General features: G+C 40.2%; 1 protein-coding gene across 9 annotated transcripts in view; it reads right to left on the bottom strand.

Annotated features, from left to right (window-relative positions):
* rbfox1 (RNA binding fox-1 homolog 1) overlaps positions 1-10,000 on the bottom strand; it is a 743,628-nt gene that overhangs the window by 221,046 nt on the left and 512,582 nt on the right. Inside the window, exons 1-2 of one of the 9 annotated variants that reach the window (XM_078417597.1) lie at positions 4,236-4,335; positions 3,692-3,753 (exon numbers count right to left, since the gene is read on the bottom strand). The exons of 7 other annotated variants lie outside the window; for them this stretch is intronic. The gene's annotated coding sequence lies outside the window, so the exon portion shown is untranslated. Of the gene's footprint in view, positions 1-3,691; positions 3,754-4,235; positions 4,336-10,000 lie in introns of those variants that run through there. One more of the 9 variants, XM_078417596.1, reaches the window with a different exon arrangement.

A 10,000-nucleotide genomic window follows, 5' to 3' on the forward strand; every position in this document is an offset into this window, starting at 1 on the left:
TGAGTTTATGTACACTGTGGACTAAATTATTATAGCAGAACAATATAATAACAAGGATCTGCAGATGCAGAGTTCTTAGTTTGATAGAACCCATTTGTTTTGGGACACAAGAAATTGCAGAGGTTGGTTTATGAAAAAAGACACAGAGTGCTGGAGTAACTCAGCGGGTCAGGCAGCATCTGTGGAGAACATGGATAGGTGATGTTTCACAGAGTGCTGGAGTAACTCAGCGGGTCAGGCAGCATCTGTGGGGAACATAGATAGGTGACGTTTCACAGAGTGCTGGAGTAACTCAGCGGGTCAGGCAGCATCTGTGGGGAACATAGATAGGTGACGTTTCACAGAGTGATGGAGTAACTCAGCGGGTCAGGCAGCATCTGTGGGGAACATGGATAGGTGACGTTTCACAGAGTGCTGGAGTAACTCAGCGGGTCAGGCAGCATCTGTGGGGAACATAGATAGGTGACGTTTCACAGAGTGCTGGAGTAACTCAGCGAGTCAGGCACCATCTTATCACATCCCCCAATCCTGGACTTTCCACTCTTCAATTTAATTTCATGTTTCATGTATCTTGTTGTGTTTTACTGACTGTTGGCAGATTAATTTCCCTCCTGGGATAAATAAAGTTCTATCATATCGTATCATATTGGTGTCTATACTATTGAACGTACCATTACTGTATATCTACAGTGAGCTTCAAGAAATGTCATTGCACCTGCGCTATATGACAATAAAGTAATTGCTTGAACCATTGGATAACTATCGTTGACTAATGGGTAATTGGTATATATTTGGTCAGGGTCGTACAGCACGGAAACAGGCACTTCAGCCCAACCTGCCCGTGCTGACCAACATGCCCCGTCTACACCTGTCCCACCTGCTGCGTTTGGCCCATGTCCCTCCAAACCTGTCCTATCCACCTACCTGTCCAAATTTTCAATGTTATTATAGTGTCTGCCTGGACTACCTCCTCTAGCAGCTCGTTCCATTACACCCTCCACCCTCTGTGTGGAAAAAGATTCTTTTGAGGTGAATTATTGACTTACGTCCAGCTTACGTGTTGATTTCCATGTTAGTCATTCTATGTTTCTGAAATTAGAGTGGCACGGTGGCGCAGCGGTAGAGTTGCTGCCTTACAGCGCCAGAGACCCGGGTTCCATCCTGACAATGGGAGATGTCTGTACATAGTTGGTACGTTCTCTCCGTGACTGCGTGGGTTTTCTCCAGGTGCTCCAGTTCTCCCCCACACTCCAAAGACGTACAGGTTTGTAGGCTAATTGGGTTCGGTAAAAATTGTAAATTGTCCCTAGTGCGTGTAGGTTGGAACATTGTATGGGGCGATTGTTGGTCGGCACGGACTCGGTGGGCCTAAGGGCCTGTTTCCACACTATATCCCTCTAAAGTCGAAAGTTTTGATTGACTTAATAAGCTTGAAAAATATTATGGGACTTGGAGACTCAATTATAAGGGGCCGATTTATTCCAGGCGATCAATGTTAATCAAGTTCCCCCGCAAAGCTCAACACGATAACTGTTCCAGAGGTGGGGTTATAAGATTCACTTGACAGACATACACACCCTACTCCTGAAACCATCAACATCAACAGAGAGTAGAAATTATTTTGCTATTTTTAAATTTTAGAAGGAGATGTGCCAATGAACGACTCGGTTAATCTAATTGGTATTTTCCATCGCTAATTCTGATCGCCTTTCTGATATTTGAAATCCCTTAAAACCAGGAGAATAATCTAAATCTCTCAGCGATTCAATTTCTTTAACTACAATAAATATCCCCGTAGGTTCTTTAAAAATAATTTGACTTTGTTTAATGCTCAACAGTGAAAGCATCAGATAACCTAACTGTTAATTTAGCAAAATTATTCGCAATTCACGATTGTAACTGGATTTCACATCATTTGTGCTAATGTGAAATCAAAACGAACATTGCTAAATCTTCACCTAAATAATGTTCTGGCTGATTCCATCAATTACTTCTAATAAATAAATATTTCTGCAAAGTTAATCATCTATTGTACAAGTCAAAATCGGTTTCAATAAATTTCAATAGATTCCCATATCAAAATTTGAATCCCGTGTTATTTTATACTAAATTAGAATACTACCAATAAACAAACTTAAAAATATAGACAAAATTAATTGTTATTTTATACTATACTATACTACCATGCGTACCACCATAGTACATACTACAATACCACCATTTTATACTGGACTACCATGTGTTAGCTGTTACATGTACTACCATGTTTTATACTGTGTTGTCCATTTATACCATCGATTGGACTTTGCTGGCTTTACCTTGCACTAAACATGATTCCCTTATCGTGTATCTGTACACTGTAAATGGATTAGTTGTAAGAAAAAATGTTCCCGATGTTTGGGGAGTCCAAAACCAGGGGCCACACCGTTTAAGAATAAGGGGGAGGCCATTTAGGATTGAGATGAGGAAAAACCTTTTCACCCACAGAGTTGTGAATCTGTGGAATTCTCTGCTGCAGAAGGCAGTGGAGGCCAATTCACTGGATGTTTTCAAGAGAGAGTTAGATTTAGTTCTTAGGGCTAAGGGAATCAAGGGAGGTGGGGAGAAAGTAGGAACGGGGTACTGATTGAGAATGATCAGCCATGATCATATTGAATGGCGGTGCTGGCTCGAAGGGCTGAATGGCCTACTCCTGCACCTATTTTCCATGTTTCTATGTTTCTATGTTTCTATGCTGCTTAGAGTTAAGCTTTGGTGACACTTGGACTATCTTTCATCGGATTTTGCTGGCTTTACCTTGCACTAAATGTTATTCCCTTATTTGAGGTAAGAAGATAACATCTTGACCAAATACACAGTTTGGATTTAGTTTCAGAATCCATGCCAATTAATTTTGGTTTATTTAAATTTCTTCATCAGTAGAATTCTAATACAGTATAAAATTATTCCCTTGTCATGTATCTGTACACTGTGAATGGCTCGATTATAATCATGTATTGTCTTTCCGCTGACTGGTTAGCACGCAACCAAAAGGTTTTCACTGTACCTCGGTACACGTGACAATAAACTACATTAACTGTATACTAACATGTATCCTATATCATGCTGCCATTTTATACTGCAGTAAACCATGTTATTTTATACTGTATTAGAATACTACTGATGAAGAAATTAAAATAAACCAAAATTAATTGGCAGGGATTCTGAAACTAAATCCAAACTGTGTATTTAGTCAAGATGTTATCTTCTTACCTCAAAAAATACAATTGAAGTCTATCTGCCAAAGAATAATAGGATTTTTGAAACAGTTATTGAAAGGGCTTGAAGACTTTGCTGATAGAGGTATAATTATTTCAGATGGTGCTGGCCAAATGGATTGTTCATGAAGATATGGGAATATTCTCTGAAGAGGAAGATTTAGCCTTTGAGGAAACATTGCCAGAATCCATACATTATACATCTTAAGCCCTACAAGGGGAAACATTTCGAGGCGTGTGAAGGATGGTTCAGATTGTGTTACACAATCCTACATGGCTTTTTACTGCAACCAATTAGCGTATTTATCAAAGAACAGACATCAGTGATGTTGGCAGCAGGATGGGAAAAAAACCCAAACACATTCCACTAAAGTCCTAAAGAAGGAAAGCTGTCATTAACTGAAACTGAAAGATACAAACGCGAGATCACTTACGATTCCTAGGGGGAGACTGTGCTGTAAAGATGCCGAGACCCAATCAAAGTCTAGGAACAGGTCTGACATGAAATATATAAAGATAATTTAATCATGAATATCCTTCTTCTGATGGATTAGGAGTAGTTTACTCGCATTTCTTGTGACGGTGTCACTGATAATTCCCCTCCCCCCCACACTGCACTATATAAAATTGATCCTTTACACTTTCCAATTAAACAAACTCAAAATCACAGAAAGGGAAAAACAAAGTTACGTTCTCATCGTGTCTGATTCCAATTTCTTATCATTATTATTTATCGCCAAATTCGAAACACAGCAGGGCAAAATCTAGGGTGCTCGGTATTTTGTGTAATTAGAAATTAGCTCGTTGCAAAATAAATTAAGTTTCTTCCCTTGCTACGTGAAGTCATAACGCTTCCCCAAGTGGATATTTTTAATTTCTTCCCCAAGGATAAGTTTGATATTAAGATTACAAACTAGCAACAATATTTTCACATTTAAAATTTAGTCAAATTAAATGGATAAAAACAAGTGTAATTACCTGCACCTGAATAACATTGAAGTCGGTTTAAAAAGGAGTGCGTATGTCTATGTGTGTTGATGCCTGTGTGTGTGTGTGTGTGTGTGTGTGTGTGTGTGTGTGTGTGTGTGTGTAAGTGTGTGTTAATGCCTGTGTGTGTGTGTGTGTGTGTGTGTGTGTGTGTTAATGCCTGTGTGTGTATGTGTGTGTGTGTGTGTTAATGCCTGTGTGTGTGTGTCTGTGTGTGTGTGTGTGTGTCTGTGTGTGTGTCTGGGTGTATGTGTGTGTCTGCGTGTGTGTGCACGCATGTGTGTGTGTGCGTGTGTGTGTCTGTGTGTGCGTGTGTGTGTGTGTAATAAACTACAGCTCCAAATGTAACTAACCTAGCGATATATATTTCCCATTACATAATGATGTCTATTTTAAATAAACTCACTTCTCTTCCTGAGAGAAATGAGTTGTTGGGGAATCGAGGGAAGGCTGTGCGTGTAGTGATGTAGGGCGGTTTTTGCAGACGTGTTAATCTGCACCACTAACAGTGGCAGAGTCATGGAGTATTTCCTCTCTATTATCCCGATGTACTTTGATAAATCTAGATTTAATGTTAAGCATATCAGGAACTGTGGTTCATCTTATAGATTTCCAAAGTCTTCTGCAACCTTAAATGTGATTATTTTCAACGGCGTTTTGGTCCTTTGTGCTTCGCATCTTGAGAAATAAATAAATGATTTTCTTCTCCCTCCAATTGCACTTCCAGCCTATTTATTAATCCAGTATTTTAATTGAATTGAAGGCAAAGGGATTTTTTTTTTAGGTGTACGAAACATTTTGTTGATTTATTTGTTTGATGGCGATCACATTAAATTCCCCAGGACAATTCCTGCTTGGTGTGAAGGATGTGACTTAATCGCAAGTTGTTTTGCTGTTGATTTTGTGCTGGGGATCAATAACCTTTGAAACACTATGTAAAGGGATTTTATTTAAGAATCCAGAATATAAGTATTCACCTAACAAAAGCTTGGATTGACGATCTATTAAAAGCATATCAACATATTTGATAGAAAAGGGAGACCGAGAAAGGGTGGTTATATATTTAAGAGTATTGCACGCTGTTTAATTTTCAACTTGCAGATCATATATGAGGAAATATTTTTTTTAAATTGGACTTTATTCCGTTCAGTAGCATTTGTTTTAACTGCTTGATGCCTTGATAATGCTTGAAGGAAGCATCTTTTGTAATGTTTGCATTATTGCAAGAAATTCGATCGAGGGAAATGTTAGGGTTCTCACTGAGAAGAGAATTAATTTCTCCATTTATAATTTTTCAGGCATTTAACAAACAAAAAAAGGATATGTGAAGGGGTTTTAAAGGCTTTGAAAACGAGCTGGCTTTCGTTTTAATGAAAGGAGGCGAAACCCTGTCTAATTCAGAGCCACAAGCAGTGTTAGTCTTTCAGTGCACACGGGGGTAAATTATACACTGGGTGTTTGCCACATAAAATATAATATAAATTAACATTCTCGTAAAGACATCACAAGCCAGTACACAAATTGCAAATCGGGGAGGGTCTCGAACAAGTCAGTTCTGACTGCAGATAAAAGAACTGCCTTGTATATGATTGCCTGTGGAAGGGAAAGGGGGGAATCTATGTCTTGTTATCATCAGTTAATTAGCCAGACATGCATACACTAGAACATTTACTATGGTAACAAAATGTATTATTCCAAGGCCACACGAACAGAGATGACTACAGCCTAACAATATGCAAGCTAACAATACAATTTGCCAAACAAAGAGACTGAATTGACCCGGGCATAAAACTTGATGGCATTTAATAGGCAATTGCGATATTTTCTAAAACAACTGTCGTCTTTCACTGTAAACGAAACGTTCTCCTGATGCAAACACTGCGGGCTCACAGTTGCAGACTGCTACAGATTCAGTTCACAATCCAAGTGGACGACCTTTGCTGTAGTGTCGATGACAGGAGCAATTCATGAGCCAGAAACACCCATGTTATGATCTTCAATATAAATTCCTCAGTTTAGAGAGACTTGTACACATGACCTGGGATCAGACACATTTACAGCATAGCTGGGGGGTCGCTGGGAAACGCTCCTGGTTCTGCTTTGCAACCACCACCGTGAATAAAAAATGAAATTAATAACAGATTGGAAAATGATGTGTGGTTTATATAGGGTGATGCCTTGAATGCTTCCACTACTCCGAAGCAATTTGAAAGGTGGAAGAAAAGCTACTCCCAATCTCATTGTTCCAACCAAACGCCCCAGTCCCCACTCTCCACCCCCTGAGATATATATATATTCTGACAATATCTGGCATCACATTCAATAACAAAATTGGGATAACATCAGATGTCAAGTGAATCAATAGAAAGTCAATTATATCGTCAAAAGTAAGACGTATTACTTGCAATTTTACACTGGAAGCATGGAATGAAAGTGGAGCAGTTTTTGTGGTCATTGTGTTTAGTTAAGGTTACATTCTGATATCAACTAACAAACGCAAAAGGCTTTTAACTCTCAGGAACTGGAAGTCATTAATGTATTAAAAAATAGCAGGCACATGGAACTAAACTCCATTTAAACCCTGTTCCCCTGCCTTTTATTTCATGGGAATTTGCGAAATAAAGCATTGGAAGGATGTTCTCACTGTGGGGATTCTACAAGCTGTAACTGGGGTTACTCTCATGTCCATCAGTCCAAATTCCTCCCTTCAAATGACGGCGTGGCAGGTTGATGTGCCCCCTGTTCTCAGTAGTTCCACTCGAATAAATTGCTTAATTTACCGGGCGACTTGTAATAGGAGGGGTGCTAATGGTCTACTGTTGAACAGGACACACACACACACACACACACACACACACACACACACACACACACACACACACACACACACACACACACACACACACACACACACACACACACACACACACACACAGAATATGTGTAGGGAAAAAAACTGCAGATGCTGGTTTTAAGTCGAAGGTAGGCACAAAATGCTGGAGTAACTCAGTGGGGTCAGGCAGCATCTCTGGAGAGAAGGAAAGGGTGATGTTTCGGGTCGAGACCCTTCTTCACAAAGAAGAATTCAACCACTTCCCTCTCTCCCAGAGCTCCTGGAGTCTAACCTACAGGAGCAGACTCCGGGCCATGGCAACTAACAACCTTTTCAACACTCAATGCAAGCGTGCAATGCACAGAATTCCCTGGATTTTAAAATTGTTCTAAACCCCGCCTGCAAAGAATAGGCGCTGTCTGACAGAACATAGTCTACATTTTTATTCCGAGAGACAAGAGAGTCCTGAGTGTTTTATTGTCGTGTGTCCCAGATGGGACAGTGACAATCTTACTTGCAGCAGTAGTGCACTGTAAACAATATGGTAAATGAGTAAATGAGTAAAAACGTTCAGTCTGTGTGCATATATATACACACATATACATACATATATATGCGTGTGTGTGTGTGTGTGTGTGTGTGTAGATAGATAGATATATATATAGATATATAGATATATATATATATGTATGTATATATGTGTGTGTATATGGATATGTATATATATGTGTGTCTGTGTGTGTGTGTATTTGTGTGTATTTGTGAGTATGTGTATATGGATATGTGTATATGCATATATATATATGAAAAATATGTTCACGCTGAAAAATATGTTCAGTGTGTACATATACATATACTCACAAATACAAATGTATATATATATATATACATTTGTATTTGTGAGTGTGTATATGTACACACTGAACATATTTTTCTCTCTCGTTTATTATATTGTTTACAGTGCACTATGTTTACACATTCTGTTGTGCTGCTGCAAGTTAGAATGTCGTTGTTCTATCTGGGACACACGACAATAAAACACTCTGGACTTGACATATATTTTGGATTGATATTGTGGAGTTCTTTGCAAGATGTTTATGCTTCTCTCCTTAGTAAAATAGAGAGAATTTAAGGTACAGATTTGGGGAGGGGAGGGGGGAATGACTCAACTAAGGTCAAATGCTGACAAACAATTATTGATTTTTGATAAAGCAAAGAAATTTAATGGCAATATTACAATTCAGTATTGATAGAGACTCAACTGAGGATTTTTTTAAAAGGGTATAATTCTAATGATGAATGTAAAACCTATCAAATACTTGCAACAACCAAATTTCTCTGGAAAACCTGAGGTTGAGGACAGGCCTGATAGAAGTGCATAACATAATGTGCAGGAAGGAACAGCAGATGCTGGTTTAAACCAAAGATAGGCATAAAAACCTGGGACAGGCAGCATCTCTGGAGAGAAGGAATGGGCGACGTTTGGTGTCGAGACCCTTCTTCAGACTGGTTGGGGATTAGCAAAAGGAGAGATATAGACGATGATGTAGAGAAATAAAGACCAATGAATGAAAGATAAGCAAAAAAAAAGTAACGGTGATCAAGAAAACAGATGGTTGTTAGCTGGTTGTTGGGTGAGAACGAGAAGCTGGTGCGACTTGGGTAGGGGAGAGATGGAGAGAGAGAGAGAGAGAGGGAATGCAATGAATATTTTACGCAGCTATCGACAATACGATGTACCAATACAGTGATTTCGGAGAATTCATTCTCTGTACCACCAGGTGCTTTCAATCTATCCGCTCCACAGTGTTCAGCTAGAGAGCTGGAAAAGGTTCAGCAAATATGATCAGTGGTTCCCTCTTCCATGTCGGCTTTTATTCCTTGGAGCGCTGGAGGACGAGGGGTGATCCTAGAGGGGTGTATAAAACCATGGAAGGAACAGATAGGGTCTTCTATCCAGGACACGTGAATCAAGAACTAGAGGGCAAGGGTTTAAAGTAAGAGGGAAAAGATTTGAGAAGAATCTGAGGGGCAACTTTTTCACACATAGGGTGGTGAGTGTATTTACCGACCTGCCAGAGGAGATAGTTAAGTCGGGCACTGCTGCAAAATTGATGTATTCAAGAAAGAGATACATATACCTCTTAGGGCTAACGGAATCAAGGGATATGGGGAGAAAGCAGGAACGGGGTACTGATTCTGGATGATCAGCCATGATCATATTGAATGGCGGTGCTGGCTCGAAGGGCCGAATGGCCTACCCCTTCACCTGTTTTCTATGTTTGAATGTTAAAGTTAAAAGACGTTTGGACAGGTAGATGGATATGAAAGGTTTATAGGGATACGGGCCAAATGCAGGCAGGTGGGACTAGTGGAGATGAGGCATGTTGGTACAGTGGAAAGCTTTTGTTGCGTGCTAACCAGTCAGTGGAAAGACAATACATGATTACAATCGAGCCGTCCACAGTGTACAGATACATGACAAGGGAATAACGTTTAGGAACAACATTGGTAACTCCATGTGCATTTAACGCTGCCTCGGAAACGCAGCCAACATCATCAAATAGTGTAGGAAGGAACTGCAGATGCTGGTTTATACTGAAGATAGGCACAAAGTGCTGGAGTAACTCAGTGGGTTAGACAGCATCTCTGGAGAAAAGGAATGGGTGATGATCCCACCCCGGCCATTCCCTCTTCTCCCCGCTCCCCTCCGGCAGAAGGTGATGTTGTTGGTCCTTCGGGTTGGAAGATGACCATGACTTCACTTTCAGTTGGAGGATTGGTGACTGTGGGTCCGGAAGTGACTGGTGAGGCCAATCCGGGCCCAGAAGGCACGCCCACACGTAGGACACAAGTGGATGGGTGCTGCAGTGGAAGTGGAGGTAGCCTGGGAAAGCGCGCACCACCAGACTCAGGAACAGCA

This window comes from Rhinoraja longicauda, chromosome 21 (assembly GCF_053455715.1).
Source record: "Rhinoraja longicauda isolate Sanriku21f chromosome 21, sRhiLon1.1, whole genome shotgun sequence".
NCBI lineage: Eukaryota > Metazoa > Chordata > Chondrichthyes > Rajiformes > Arhynchobatidae > Rhinoraja > Rhinoraja longicauda.